Genomic DNA, 17,646 nt, shown 5'->3' with positions numbered 1-17,646 from the left:
CAATATTCTTTATTTCTAATTTATACAATTTAAACTTAAATTGTAAGTGTATATAGGATTTGAACCTATAATTTTGTGTCCGTAGCACAATACTATACCATTTAATTAATACACTGCCTTTTATCACAAATGATAACTTAATCAAAGCTTATATCATTACATAAAACACTTAAAGACAGAATAAATAAAGAGGATAAGATGATATAGTACTTTAAATTAAACTGTTTCTAGGGATTAAGTCCATTACGTTGTTTATCACAGGTATAGTTATTATAAAGGCAAACACTAAAGGCAGTAATACGGTTCAACTGTAAGACATTAATTGGTCGAAACGTACTCTAGGAAATGAAGCTCTTATTCATATGAATACAAAAACCATAACAATTGTCTTAATTCCCAAAACAGATGCATATAAGCAATTTGTTAATATAGGATTATTTACATAATTATACCCATCTTGGGGCAACTCAAAATGACGAATCATATGAAAATAATAGTTAATCCCTCCTCGGAAATCCATATAATCAGATCATCTATCATTAGAAAAATAATCATATAAAACATTTAAAATATAACTTATGTCTATATATATACCATAGCTCAAGTAGTATATATTATCGTAAAGATAAGATATTTCTAAATTGTATCCTCCCAAGAACAATATACTCACTATCATACACATCAGTATAAGACTAGCATATTCAGCTAAGAAGAAAAATACGAATATAACCGCTGAATGTTCTGTCATAAAACCACTAACCAACTCCGATTCCTTGGTGTTAAGCTTCAATTGGCTTAAATATGTATAACTTATTATACACTTTATTTGAGTTTAAATATTTACCTACTGTCACCTTTGAGATTCCTAAATGTTTTGCTACTTCAACATTATTATCGAACTTAGCTATCAGGTTCCCATCTACACTATATATCCCTACACCTAACGGATACTTATTTTTCTTTGTACTCATTAATTTTTTGGATTCCTCACTATGGGTCTTATCGTACATAGGATTAAGATTTCCTGGTCTACTAATAAGTTTTCTAGAATCAGCACTATGTCTTTTACCATACATAGGATGTTTAGTAATATCCTCATAACTATCTTTCATTTTAGATATACTAGGCTCAGTATCTTTATACCCTTTTATAGAAACAAAATCACTAGTATAATTATAAAGAGTTACTAAAGGAAATTTTTTTAGAAAAGAGCATTCCAAGTCAGTTAAATATTTATGACTTTCTGCCTTATTTTCATACTTAAAATATTCATAAACATAGAAGTGAAATTTACTCAGACCATTTTTATATATAGAACTCTGTAATAGTTTATTAGATTTTTTATTTCTCAGATGTTCTAATAGTCTAAGGTACAGGCTTTTAGCACTTCCTACATATCTTTTGTTGTCTATCGTACTTACGATAGCGTATATGCCGGCTCTTGTGTAAAGTAAGCTTATGTACCTGCTTATATTAAATTCACCTAAGTCGTTAACTATAAGTATTGGTCTAGGATGTAGGGAGTCCGTAGTTGTTCTTGCATAAAAAGAAAAATTTCTATCCGTAGAACTCATAGAAGGTGCGGAAATTGTATATTGTTTAATTTCAATAGGTTTCAATTGAAGATGTTTCATAGTATTACTACTATGTTCGGACTATACAATGCCTAGCAGTACTAGACAACCACATTTAGTCTCTGAAAGACTGTAAAGTCTCTGCTGATAATCTTATACAGGTTTTCCAGCAATTTGTGGTATTTAATGAAGCCAAATCTATAAAGTAGCTTCAGCTAAGTCAAAAGGTGCCCTGTTAGTTTCTGCTACTGATGATATAAAGAATATTATAAATAAAGGAAACAAAGGCAAGACAAACCATACTGCTTTTTGTGCTTCTATATTGACGGTAATGTTAAGACTACTAGTAAATAATATCACTATTAATATTGCAGAAGTTAATATTAATTCATAGCTGATAAGTTGAGCAGTACTTCTTAGAGAACCTAAGAAAGCGTATTTAGAGTTAGCAGATCAACCTGCTAACAATATACCATAAGTAGCCAGAGAAGAAACAGCTAAAAAATACAATATACCCAAATCAAAGTCAAATATAGCTAAACCTGGGGCATAAGGTATTATTGCAAAGCCTAGAAGAGAGAATACTAGGGTTATTATAGGGCCAAGAAAGAATAGTACAAGGTTTGCCTGAGTAGGTGAAACATATTCTTTGAATATAAGTTTAAATGCATCAGCAAACGCTTGTAGTAGTCCATAATAACCTACTATATTAGGTCCCACTCTTCTTTGCATGCTAGCCATGGTTTTTCTTTCTGCTACAGTTACAAAAGCCACTGCCAACAAGACAGGTACTGATATGATTAACACTTCTAAAATAGAAATAGGTAACGGCAAATACAACATTTTTTTAATAAAGTTTATAGATTTTATATTGTTTTAGTTTTATTACTTATTATATGATGTGATGCCAAGGGATGCGATACGATATTATACCGTGCGATACATTATCAAAGTTAAGGCCCCACCATAGAAATATATACACTAATATTTCTACATTATTATCTCCGACTATAAATTGAATAGCAAAAAGATAAAATAACTTAAGTTAAATTAAATTAAAATTTAATTACTTAATAATACTAATTTTATTATTATATATATCCAAATTAAAATAATTTGGATCACGGACGTGATATTGTAATACCGAAGCTAGCTTGATCTACTAAAAACTGATAAGCCTTTTTCTTTTGATCCCATTGTGCTTACTCACTAAAGAGTCAAGGTAATGAAGGTAAAGACTTTTTTATAATAATTAAATCTTTACATTACATGTTTACAATAATATTGTAAAATTCCGGAGAAGTTACTATTGAAGCGAATACAAATTGAAAACAAATAAGACTCATCTGAATAATGATAGCTTTGACTAAAATTGTATTAATAGGATCATCAGGGTCAATATCTATTATAGCAGGACTGTTTGATTCAGAATCCTCAGATTGATAATCTGAAAGTTCTGGTCCACAGTGTTCCATAACTATGTTAGTAATAACGTCTATATCAAATAGATTTCGTATACTAGCAAAAGGAAATTCTGTTAAAGAAGATATATCCGGATGTAAATGTGATATACCCTCTATAGGACATAATGTAATCATGTTATAGCAATCATAAAATTGAGGAAAGTCATACATCATTGTATGATGATATATTAGACTAGAACTATAGCCAATTAGATTAGGTAAATCAGCTTCTAGTTGTGTCGTACAAGAATAAATACCATCGAGATCAGGCATAGTAAGCATGTCACGTGACAAATCCATAAAGCTATATGTATTCCTTGGTCAGTATATAGTTACGTAATTACCTTCCATAAGTTGATTTCTTATATTAGATAGCAAAGACATTGTTTCATTGGAAGGTGCATTTCTTAAGCTGAAGGTAGACAATGCACTGTGTATTGTGTCAGTTGTTTGCCATCACGCTTGGGCAAAGGTATGAAAACGGGGATCAGAATCATGAAGACAAGATAACCGGATAAATAACTCTGGTATAGAAACTTCGTCTTCTATAGGAGTTATTTGTAACTCCGGGTACGTTACTTGATAATAGCTAAGGAAACCTGTTAATATATATTGAGTGTATGTCATCATTTTTTTTTTAATTAATTATTTGTCTCATAAGAATAAAAGGAATTTTTCTAATGAAACGGATTCTATTGCTATAGGCATAGAACTATGTAATATACCGCATATTTCTGAACATTGGCCATAAAAAGTACCTACTCTGTTTATAAGAGCAGAAGCTTGGTTTAATCTTCCTGGATAGGCATCTGCTTTTATACCTAATGCTGGACAAGCATACGAATGAATAACGTCCCCGCTAGTAACTATAAACCTTACATGAGTAATCTCAGGTATTATAACTCTTTCGTCTACATCAAGCATTCTTAATGCACCATCTTCTAAGTCTGATTCAGGTATTAAATATGAATCATATTCAATAAACTCACCATCACTATCTAAGAAATCAGGGTATTGATAGCTTCAGTATCATTGATGACCTTCTATGTATAAAGTCATATTCACATCACTAACTTCATCCATTAAATATAACAATTTAAATGATGTAAAAGCAATAAATATAAGTATAAGTCCTGGTGAAACAGTTCATATAATTTCTACCAGAGAACCATGACTTACATATTTATTACTTATTCCTGACCGTATATATTTAGTTATTATTGCAACTAAAACTCAACCAACTGCAAATAGTATTATGACTAAGTAAAACATGATGTTATCATGTAGCTCCACCAAAGCTTCCATTTGTGGGCTTGCGGTATCTTGAAAATATAATCCTCAAGGTCTAGGAGCATCAGATGATTGACTGAAAAAGTTAGTTACAGCAGATTTTAATCTTATCACTATATGTAAACTAGATTCTGGTGATGTACTTATATCTGACCCATCTACTGTAGTAGTAGAAGCAGGAGCTGGAACAGAAGTAGGAGTTGTAGTTGTAGTTGTAGTTGGAGCAGGAGTATGATAGTGTATAGGATAACTTATTTCTCCTGTACCGTCTGGATTTACAATTTTGTAAGGAGTTCCTACTGAGTAACCAGAACCTACAGGGGGTTGTTCAGGAGTATGATAATGAATAGGATAGGCTATTTCTGTTGTACCGTCTGGATTTACAATTTTATAAGGGACTCCTACTGTGTATCCTTCTGGATCCACAACCACATTTCCTTTAGATTCTGTAGATGGATCCGGTACTAGAGTACTTTTAAGCGATAATGATACCTTGTTAAAAGGATTAGCTATTCTATCATTTACAATTGTGTAATATTCATTAACAACGTTTTCTAAACTAGTACCCATAGGTAAAATAATACCAAAGTAAACAAAGTAAATAAGTGTAGCTATTTGTCCAGCTTCTATGAAAGGAGATTCAACGTGTCTAGCTCCTAAAACTAGAAGTAATAATAAGTTACCTATGAATATAAAGAATGTAGTCTTACTAAATGGCTTGAATTGTATACCTCTTAATTTAGATAGATCTCCAAATGTCATAGCTAATAATACTAATATAGCAGATATCATAGCTATAACACCTAATAGTTTATTAGGTATACTTCTTAATATAGCATAAAAAGGTAATAAATATCATTCAGGCACTATAGCAGGAGGTGTTTGCATAGGATTAGCCATTACATAATTTTCACTGTCTCCTAAAGCATTAGGAACAAAGAATACAAATAAAGACAATACTCACATAAATATAAATATAGTAATTATGTCTTTAAATATAAAGTATGGAGCAAATGGTATTCTGTCATAATTACCTGATATACCTAAAGGATTATTTGACCCTGCACTGTCATGTAATGCAACTAAATGCATTAAAACTAATGCAGCTAAAACAAATGGCAATACAAAATGTAAAGAGAAAAATCTATTTAAGGTAGCATTATTTACACTAAACCCTCCTCAGATGAACTCAACTATGTCCTGTCCTATTCAAGGTATGGCACTCATAAGATTAGTAATAACTGTTGCACCTCATAAAGACATCTGTCCATAAGGTAACACATATCCCAAAAAGGCTGTTACTATCATTAATAAGAATATAGTTGTACCCAGTATTCAAGTTAACGATCTAGGAGATTTGTATGATCCGTAATATAATCCTCTACCTATATGTAGATAAACTAGGAAAAAGAAGGCAGAAGCAGTATTAGCATGTAGATAACGAATTAATCATCCATTATTTACGTCTCTCATTATATGTTCTACCGAATTAAAGGCTTCTAAAACACTAGGATTATAATGCATAGCTAATGTGACACCTGTTATTATTTGTATACCTAATGAAAGTCCAAGTAATGAACCTATGTTTCATCAGTAACTTATGTTAGATGGTGTGGGTGCATCTATAACATAATGAGTCGCAGGCTTTATAAGAGAATGACGTTTTATTATTTTCATAGTATAAGTATATAATTATAATTCTATTTTCTTTATTGTAATTAAATCTTTTGCATAAAATACAATGTATACTTTATACAAAAAATTTTAGAGACACTGTATATTTACAGGTTTAAAAGTCTCTAGGGCACAAAATGTACAAAATGCAAATGGCTGCATTGTTATTATATGGACAAAATATTTGAAAAATTTTAAATAAATTATTTAAAAGGAGATTTGTTTAAGTAATTAGGGTTATTAGGCCCAAATGAAACAGAAGAAGGTTCGTTAAATTCTTCAGATTTATCTTCAGGCTTAACTGTTACAACTATAGCTCCTACCATAGCAAGTAACAATATCATTGCCACTATCATCATATTTATATATAGTACGCTATATAATATATTACCTATTGATGATACATGAGTAATTTCTATCAAAGAACTGTCTCAGTCTCTGCTTGCTACTCCTACAGTATGGTCCAGTTCAGCATTTACCAAAAAGGTGGACAAATTAGCACTTTCCGAAGGCACTGTAGCTATAATATATTTGTTAAACAAATTTAATGTATCTTGATATATGTCCATTATGTAAGGTAATTTATTGTGGAAAGCAAAACTAAAAGCTATAACGACTAGAACAGCAAGAACTGCACTATTTTTACCTTCTGTCAGTAATTCTGACACTCTAATGTTAATTAACATAAGAATAAATAGGAATAATATAGATATAGCCCCTACATAAACTAATAAATAGGATATGCCTAGAAAAGTCATATTAAACACTATTAGATATACTGCAATTGTAACGAATAAACCTATTAAATACAATACAGAATGTATTGGATTTTTACTAACTATAGTAAAAATAGCTAATATCGCGGATAATAACCCTAAAAAGAACACTCATTCTGGCTTATATCCGTTTTTTGTAATTTCGGCCAAGACAAAGAAAGACATTAGTAGTATTGTATATTCATTATATAATTTTTATATAAATAGATAAATCAGTATTACAATATAGATTAAGGGTGCCTATTAAATTTATAGACTAGGCTAGTTATTGTACAAAGGTTTAAAACAAATCGATATCGTCGAAAATTTGTGTAATTTGTTCAGTTTCTTTTTCTTGCGTAGGGGTACTTTTATCCTCAGTTTCTGTATCACTACCACTTTTGTTATCTTGTTTAGACACTTCACCAGATGCAGTGTCTTGGTAATCTTGTTTTATTTTCTTTTCTGATACTCTTTCTGGAGATGCTTGTTCTTGTTCTATAATATCCGTGTCTTTTCTTTTACCCGTAACATCTTTAGTAAGATCTTGTTCATCATATGATGCTTCGAATAAATCCCTACGGAAGTCACTAATAAATTCATCATCTCTAGCTCGTCATGCTTCATAACCGGGTAATATTTCTTTTTGGGAATCTACATAATGCCTAAGAGTCGAAGCAGCCTGTTGAAATTGTTTAAAATCACCTGTTTGACTAGCTTCTTCTAACTCATTATATAATTCTATATGTCTATCATCTATAAATCCAGTTTCACTCATTTCTTCTACTTTATCTGCTGCATCTTTATCTCGCTTAGTGGGATTATATTTTTTGGCACTAGTAGTAAACTTACGGAAAGTAAACACTCATTCGGTTCTTTTTATTGTTTTTATACATACAATATTACCAGGTTTTATACTAAAAACCCTGTTCTTTCCTCCCAATGGGCAATATTTCACTTTGTAAAGGTAAACTTACAAATGAATGAGGTTTAGGTGGATTATCTATAGCTCACTCTATTGATTCATAAGATCTTGCTATTAAAGTTTGTAAAGCATCATAATGAAATTCTTGATTACTACCTAAATATCTTGGAACTGCGTTACCTTCAACTAATTGTTTGTAAACTATATGTAAAAACAATCAAGTGGCAGCCACACTAACTAATGATCCAAAACTACTTACTAAATTTCAACCTGCAAACCCATCAGGGTAATCACTAATTCTTCTAGGCATACCTTGTAGACCTAAGAAGTGTTGAGGGAAAAATGTAAGATTAACTCCTATGAACATTATTCAGAAATGAGCTTTACCTCTTGTCTCGCTGAAGTCCAAACCTAACATCTTAGGTACTCAGAAATATCATGCACTAAATAAGGCAAATACTGCACCCATGCTTAAAACGTAATGAAAATGAGCTACTACGTAATAAGTGTCATGGAATGCTATATCCAGTGATGCGTTAGCTAAAACTACACCACTTAATCCTCCTATAGTAAACATAAATACAAAACCTAGGGCGTATAACATAGATGGAGTAGCTCTAACAGATCCTCCGTAACATGTAGCCAGTCATGAAAACACTTTAATACCTGTAGGAACCGCTATTATTAAAGTTGCGGCCGTAAAATAGGCTCTTGTATCAACGTCTAGACCAACTGAATACATGTGGTGGCTTCACACTACAAAACCTAAAACACCTATTGACATTACAGCATATACCATACCTAAATAACCAAATATTCCTTTATTAGAATTAGCGGAAATAGTAGTACTGATTATTCCAAATCCAGGTATAATTAATATATAAACCTCTGGGTGTCCGAAAAATCAGAAAAGGTGTTGGTATAGTATAGGGTCACCCCCTCCTGCTGCTTCAAAAAATGAAGTGTTAAAATTTCTATCTGTTAATAGCATCGTTATAGCACCGGCCAATACGGGTAAAGATAACAATAACAACACTGCAGTAACCACTACAGCTCATCCAAATAAAGCTAATTTATGTAATCTTATTCCTGGACATCTCATATTTAGAATAGTTGTAATAAAATTCATTGCACCTAGCAAGCTACTTACTCCTGCTAAATGTAAAGCAAATATAGCAAGATCTACACTAGGTCCACTATGACTTTGTACACTTGATAAAGGAGGGTATATAGTTCAACCTGTACCTGCTCCGTTCTCTATTACACTAGCAAATAAAAATAATAAAAGACTAGGTATTAATAATCAGAAACTTATATTATTTAATCTAGGGAAAGCCATATCTGGACCTCCTACCATTAAGGGAAGTAAGAAATTACCAAACCCCCCTATCATAGCAGGCATAACCATAAAGAATATCATAAGAATAGCATGAGCTGTTATTATACTGTTGTATAATTGGTTATCCCCTATATATTGTACTCCGGGTGCACTTAGTTCTATTCTTATAAGAACAGAAAAACCTGTACCTATTAAACCTGCAAATAAAGCAAACATTAAATATAATGTACCTATATCTTTTGCATTAGATGATCATAATCACCTCTCAAAAAACATTGATACGGAACTTAACTTTGGATCTGTGAGCCCTATAGCTTCAGTCTTAGTTTCTTTCCTTAAAGTTTGCATTATTATAAAAAAAAAAGCTAACATACACAAAAAGCTTTGAATGTAAGCCTGACAAGATACGTAAATGTATTTTTAACCTTTTGTTATTATTATTAACCACACACTTAAACAACCTTAATTGTGTATAAAGGCCTATTAATTTATATTAGGGCATAAATGTTAATTATATGTCCATATTAATAATTTGTCTACACTAAATATCAAGCTTGATATTTGTTCGTTTTCATAATATATCCGATATTTTTTTTGTAGGGGCACGGAAGAGTTGAACTCCTAATTTAAGATCTGCAATCAAAACGCAAGACCGCTTGCTTACATGCCCCGAAATTAAAGAATAAAATTACAAGACTAATGTAATTCTAATCCATCTTTTATATAACTACAGCTTAACACCACAAAAACTTGTGCCTGTATAAACGCAATTCCTAACTCTAAACCTGAAAATGCTATTATAAAAGTTAAAGGTAAAAGAGCTAAAAAGAAGAATAAGAAACCTGAATTCATTATATTGTAAGTAAATCCACTTAATATGTTTAAAAGCATGTGACCTGATAATATATTTGCAGCCAATCTTAGTCCTAAAGAAACGTTTCTAGCTAAATAAGAGATAAATTCTATTAAAACTAATAAAGCTAGTAAGGGAAGAGGACAACTAGAAGGCACAAATAAAGAAAACAATTTAGATTTATGAATTATAAATCCTAGAATAGTAGCACCTAACACTATAGTAAAACTAAGTGAAAATGTAAAAACAAAATGACTTGTACTAGCAAAGCTGTAAGGTACCATACCTATTAAATTGTTACATAATATAAATATAAACAAAGTAAATATAAAAGGGAAATATACTTGTCCCCTTTTGTTATTTATTTGACTTGTTACTATACTATGTATAGTGGCATACACTGATTCTTGTCCTGCACTTCAATTATTGCTAACCAATTTATTATAGTTATTGCTTAATAAAAATAAAGTCAATATCACTATACTGGCTAATATAAGATATAACCCTATATTAGTTAATGAAATATTTATTAAACCTAACACATTTAAACTTAAAAGTTCTCTTATATCAAATTGACTCAAAGGATTAGTATCAACAAAACTAGGTAAGTTGTTAATAAAGGTGCCATAGAATAAATTAATATCTTATTTATTGTATTATATACTAGTTTCATACAATTGTCAGCATCGGACTGTTTTATGTTTAATTTATAAACATAAACGTTCCTATTTACTTAAAGGCTAATTTATTTAAGTAAATAACATCTCATATAGCCGGGAGAGAAAGTCGAATTCTCATACTTAACATATGAAGTTAATGTTCTAACCATTTGAACTATCCAGGCTAACATAATATAAAGTGAAAAAAATACCATATTAGACAGGGAGGATACTCTGATTTGAACAGAGAACTTACTGTTCCACATACAGTCGTTCTGCCTATTGAACTATACCCACCTAACTTTGGAGGATTTATTCCTTTCACTTTAACCGTACATCCGTTAAACACAACGACAAATTAACTTAGATTTATGTTGGAGTGATTCGAACACTCAATAGTAAATACCAAAAATTTATGACTTACCTATTAGTCCACAACATATTAAAAATACTTTTAATATTAGTTTATCAAAAAAGCTTTTATATAGGTAACAAGGCTTGAACTTGCACGGTTATTAGACCATTCCGTCCTAAGCGGAACCTGACTACCAATTCCAGCATACCTATCATCTATTAATAATTTGTCATTTTATTTGCTCGAAATAAGACTTGAACTTATAACCTAAACATCTTCAGTGTTCCGCTCCACCAATTGAGCTTTTCGAGCTCAATATTAAAATCATTAAGATGTAGTTGTAAAATGATTTTTTTAACTATTTCTAGAATTTGGAGACATCAGGACTCGATCCTGAAATAACGATATGCAAAATCGCAGTTTTACCAATTAAACTATGTCCCTTTTGTAAAAACCTATAAGTTGATAAAGTTTGAACTTGTGCAACAATTAGATAAACTACTATATTTAATTGAATAACTTAACTGACTCTAAAAGAGAACATGACTTTTATTTTCCATATATAATAGGTAACATTTAACACGATTTAACCTTATTATAAGCTTTAATATATTGCTACTACAAAAATAAATAGTGTAATGAATGGCTATATTACATAACCAAATATTTTAACAGTCAAGAACATTCAGATTCGAACTGAAAACTTAAAGTTTGAAGCTTCACATTTTACCATTAAATTATATTCTTAGCCTCTAAGATGAATCGAACATCTATCAGAATATTAACAGTATCCTGCTCTACCATTGAGCTATAGAAGCTATTTTACCTAAAAATGAAAACAATAAAATATTTAAAATTTATTTATTTTAGGGTTATATAGCTTAGGCTACATATAATAATAGGAATGCCATCATAAGGGCGAATAATCCAGTGGCTTCTGAGAAAGCAAAACCTAATATAGCATATGAGAAATAATTGACCTCTAAGAGAAGGGTTTCTTGCTACACCTAATATTAGTGCACCAAACACTACACCAATTCCTATTCCAGCACCAGTTAATCCTGTTGTAGCCATACCAGTTCCAATAATTTTTGCTGCTTGTATCATTTCGTTATAGTAACGAAAAAAGTGATCTCTTTTTTCTTAGGTAATTATAGGAATAAAATGGACCAAACGGATTTAGGTTAATTAAATAATTTGTAATTGTTTTTAACTCTATTCAATAATATTTTAATGTTTTTAGTATACTCCTATATAAGATTCGAACTTATACTAAGATATTAGAAGTATCTCGCTCTACCATTAAGCTAATAAAGAACTACTTTAATGACATTAAAGTATATAGTAATTAATGCTTTTTGTTTATTAGGAAGAAAGGACTTGAACCTTTGACAGCCTCAGCTATTGAATTTACAGTTCAACCCGTCATACCCACAAACGGAACCTTCCTTTTTTTATGTATCATTAATCATAGCATAAAGCTAATTTGTTTAAATCATTTTTACCAAAAGATATTAGGAATCAAACCTAAATTCTTTTTCATATGTATATGAAAAATATTTTATCTATTAAAACATATCTTTTCAAATCTTTATAGATTTTAATTCAAATGTTATTGTTTGAATACTTATTGTTGTTTATGTTAATTTGTCCCGTGCAATTTCCACTACACGAACCGTATTTCGACTTAACACCAATCAAAGTCACGCATACGAAGATCAGTTATTAAGATGTAAAAAATTCTTTTTTAATGCAAAATAATAGTGACCAAACTTATTGCACATACTTCTTTCAGCGCCTGACGAGTGGTTAGTACCCATCTGAGATAAAATTCACCGTGAACGTGGTGATTCACGATTACTAGTAATTCCCTATTCATGCAGTCGAGTTACAGACTACAATTCTTAGTATAGCCTATTTTAAGGATTAGCTAATTATTCGCATTTCGCTTCCTTTGTCTAGGCATATGTGGCACGTCTATAGCCCACAGTATTAAGGCCATGATGACTTGTCTTAGTCCCTATTATTTACATCTGTTAAGATAAAAACTGCTTTATATGAAAATAAAGCAAGGGTTTACGTTAATTGTAGGTGTCAACCTAAATCTCACGACATTAACTGAAGACAGCCGTGCAACACTTGTAATAATTAAATATTATCCAAACTGTGGTAAGGTTTTTCGAGGATTATCGAATTAAATAACATACTTCACTACTGGTTTCAGACACGGTCTAATGATTTCAGTTCCGGCGTTTGCCGCATTACTCTTGAGGTGGAATGCTTACACTTTCGTTTATAGATCAACATTTAGCTAACCTATGGCACTCATCATTTTCTGCTAAGACTACTAGGGTATCTAATCCTGTTTGCTACCAAAGCCTTCGTCCCTCAACGTCAGTTTTTACTTAGAGGATCGCTTTCGCCGTTACCAGTCCTAATAGTATCAAAGAATTTTATCTCTCCTCCATTAGTTCTATATTTACCCTCTCACATAAAACTCTAGTCGTTTTTGTACCATATAGGCATAAAACACTGTCTAGGTACCCTTTAAACCTAATAAAGATGACTATAACTAGTCTTTCACGTCTTACCGCGACTGCTGGCACGTGTGTTAGTCAAGACATATAGGTAAAAAATAGTCAATATCTGTATTCTACCTAGAATTATACACGGATAAACCGCTTATTTTACCAAATATATCTTTAGGATATATTTGTCATTCCTCCAAGTTGCTGGTTCAGCCGTTAGGCTATTGACCAATATTCCTCACTGCTGTACTGTACGCATTGGGGTTTTTCCAGACCCAATGTGGTCGATCAACCTCTCAGTTTCGACTACGGGCTTTATGCTAGTTAAGCAATTACCTTAACTACTACTTTCCCGAGATAAAAAGCATCTTAAAGCGATCATTCTCTTTTGTTATTATAAGGATTTTTATTCCTTACTTTAAGGTAGCTCAATTATCATTTACTCACCTGTACACCACTGTATCATAATACAAAAAAATGATACCGTTCGATTAGCATGTGTCAAGCACTTGAACAGCATTCAATCAGAGCCATCATCAAACTCAAAAATAAAAACTAATTGTAATCATTATTGCATAATAAAATTATTATGCAATTAAGGCCAGAATGAGTCGAACATTCATCTCAGCTGTCATGAGCAGCTTGCTTTACCAATTAAGCTATAACCTTTTTATTTTATAACAAATATAAAAATAACATGATGCGGGTAAAGGAGTCGAACCTATATGGATTGGACATGAGCCAATAATGTTACCGTTACATCAACCCACATTTATTTATAAAAACATTTGTCTAATTTATGTATTTAAATTATTTTATGTACCATTAGACTTATTATCATCACTCTTTAGAGGGTAAGGACTGTTTTAACTGTAAGAGCTCGAGTCATACCGGGCATGATCCGGTATAATCTTCTCGACAAGAAGACATTTTACCAATTTAAATCAATGACTCTTGTAATACATACTGAGGTAGTAATGGAAATAAAAAACAGCCCAATTGGGGATCGAACCCAAGAATGTGACAGTGAAAATGTCATGTCTTAACCTCTTGACTATTGGGCCTATTTTATTAATAATCTTTACAATTTAAGCATAGCCTAGTGTAAGTATCGCACTTACTTCTACCGATTACAAAACGGCTACATTACTTTTATGCTAACCAGGCTCAATATTATACTAGCGACATATATGCATATAATATATCCAGTCCATATATCTACACATATATATTTGTACAAATAGGTACTATAATAGCTATAAATATGTTTTAAGTTATAAACGAATTAGTATTTTATGTCTAAAAACATCAAAGCCTTTAAAACTAAAACCTATTACTTCGATTGATAACTATCAATCGAAAGATCGCCACGACATTACCATGCGGGCTATGCCTACTCATGGTAATGGATAGGTCGGATATAACAAGCCTACATTCACACATAGAAATAACCTGGGTGCCTACATATCGGCTCTTCACCTAGAGGCTACTTATTTGCTTAAGACTGTCCCATGCTAATCAATTTAAATAAGTAGTATGAGGCATACAAGAAGGATCCTCCTGCCAGTGGGAGGATAAAAATATTTCTAGAACTTTGACTTGAATATTACCCACTCATTTATAAATAAGTGATCTGTGGTAGTAATTTACTACCAGTTTATTAAAAGTATCTTAAGGTAAGCTTCTTGCCTATATGCATTCAGCGTTTATCTTTAATCAACGTAGCTTTCCTGCCGTGCATATGCTATTAGGTTCACTTAAGTAAAGCGACCTGCCTTAACATTTATTTCGAATATTACTTTTACTCATAACGTCAATATTGGCAACACAAACAACAGGTAAACCATAGGTTAACATACCCAACTCCTTTCGTACGAAGGGGCTATCCTTATTTTACTATTGTTCCCTCTAGAAGATAGAAACCATACTGTCTCACGACGTATTTAACCCAGCTCGTGTAGCTCTTTAATCGACGAACAGCCGTACCCTTCATGACTTTTGCATTCATGTGGATGAGCTAAGCCGACATCGAGGTGCCAAACTGCGCACCCAATTTGAACTCTCTGGCGCAATTAGCCTGTTCAATATTGTTATCATAAAAGTTTTTATCTTTTATTTCCACCTTTCGCAAAGTGGTTCAGACTATTTATTCATCATAAAACTATATAAATTATTTGTTCCTTGTTAACGTAAAAATAAATGAGACTCCGCTCTTGCTATTGTACCGAGATGCTAACAGGTAATAAATTTCAAACAAGCAAGTGTTATCAAATATAAAGATTAGTATTAGATAGAATTAATTATACATATATAAATAGCTTACTGATAATTATTAGTAAACTAATAGCTACTTATTCAGCTTTTTACACCAAAAGACCCTATACGTCTCTTAGATTTAGTAAGTGTATATTGAGTATTAACCTTTGAATTGTTTCTTAATGTTATGGTGGGCATTGTCTTCAATAGATCATGCTCTATATAGTATTGTTTACTTTTCAAATTACCTTTATACATTAATTTAAATGAGGATCTTGATGCCGTATTTCTCCTTGTTAATCTACCTGCTGCTTCTAATCTTAAACCTGAAACTCACTTAAATTTAATAGATTCTAAAATATTACTACCTTTATTTTTCACAGTAATAATTTTTCATTTTGATTTTTATTAATCACATCTAAACCAGTCTTGTGTACCATACTAGTTTTAACAGGAAATATTTTTTTAAATAAACCATCAATTTTATCATTGCTGCCTAATTTATTAGTATTTTCCAACGTTAATCTATTTAAATTTAAAGATTTAAACCTATTTAAGTCTAAAAATCTATTCAACATAAGCTTTTTTTCTCTATAAAAATATTGAAAAGGTACTTTAACTAGTTTTAACGATTTCCTTAAAATTTTAAGAAAACTCCGTTTCTTTCTCAGCTTCAAGGCAACTGCTTGCGTAAATATGTCACTATTTAAATGTAAATATTTTAAGTTAACTATGTTTAAATAAGTAGTTTTATTATAAATTTTGCTTATAAATTTTTTTAAAACCAAACAATAGATTAGTAAATTTCATTTTATTTATTTGCAGCTTACCATGGTTAAAAAATAATTTGGCTTCCTTTTTAAAAAACACAGAAATTACTTTTCTAGATTTATTATACATAAACACCTTGTATAAGAAATTTATATCTTTATTTTTTAATAAACCAGTAACTAAGTAATTGTCATTGATGAATTTCCATAAATAATTGTTCAATAAGCCTAGTCTTTAACACGACAATTTTTATGTCTTGTCTCTAAGACTTTTTTCAACAGTTTTACATTAATATTATCTTTATAAATGATATTTAATTTACTAGCTCGTTTATCTATCAGAACAATCAGTTAGGTACCTTGTTTAAAGTATCATTTATAAACGTCCTTCTTTCATGAATTAAAGGATTATAAATTTTTATATTAAACATACACAATAAATTAGATAAGAATAAAAACATTAAGAATTGATTTATATAAATCAAATTTTTAGATAGATTTAGTAACTTATATCTTAGAAAGTCTAATTCATTATTAAATTTAATCCCATAGTACGGTATAGGCCTTTTCATTTTATTTTTAAACATAATGTTTCGTTTAAATTTAACATTTTCGAGCTTGGTTTTTTTACTCATACGATTTAATAATCATGTGTTATACATAGAGGGTTTTCTTTTATAGAAAAAAAGTTTTCTTACATAAAATTGTTTCTCCCTATTAAATATATAAACGGTAATAGCAGCTTTATCACTACTATGTTTAATTTCTGGTTTACTTATGAAAAGTTTTTTTGTAGAAAATCTTACTATTTTACTACGCATACGCTTCGATCTAGCTGCTTCTTTAATTCCAGTTACGTTGAGAAAACCTTTTATATATTTATCTGTTATGTTATATTTAGTTGGTAGCAATTTCATATAATGTTTGTTATAAAAATATCCACTATCTTTTCACTCGTTTACTGCAGGAGGATAGTGTTTAGTCCTACCCACTATTTTACCTTTTAAAGGTTTTTCATGTAGTGTTCTTTTAAAGCAAGATAACCTATTAGAATATACAGCTTTAGAGTTATTTACTATGAAATATTTATTATGTTTAATAAAGCTTATCATTACTGTTAATTAATTTTTTTCTAAGTAAAATTATTTAATATAAAATTTTATTTACTTATGCTATATTTATAAAAGTCTAGTTCATTAAGTAAT

General features: G+C 30.7%; 1 non-coding gene across 1 annotated transcript; it reads right to left on the bottom strand.

Moving 5' to 3' along the window:
- Positions 1 to 12,530: 12,530 nt before the first annotated feature.
- On the bottom strand, positions 12,531 to 13,962 carry LOC145815593 (18S ribosomal RNA). The gene has a single exon (XR_014358416.1). It is a non-coding gene; the product is annotated as an 18S ribosomal RNA (ribosomal RNA).
- Between the last annotated feature and the right edge of the window lie 3,684 nt (positions 13,963 to 17,646).

This window comes from Camellia sinensis, unplaced genomic scaffold (genome assembly GCF_055761805.1).
Source record: "Camellia sinensis isolate YWXY unplaced genomic scaffold, ASM5576180v1 Unanchor215, whole genome shotgun sequence".
Classification (NCBI taxonomy): Eukaryota; Viridiplantae; Streptophyta; class Magnoliopsida; order Ericales; family Theaceae; genus Camellia; species Camellia sinensis.
Note: the sequence above shows the minus strand (reverse complement) of the source record. Positions and strands in the feature narration are given on the sequence as shown.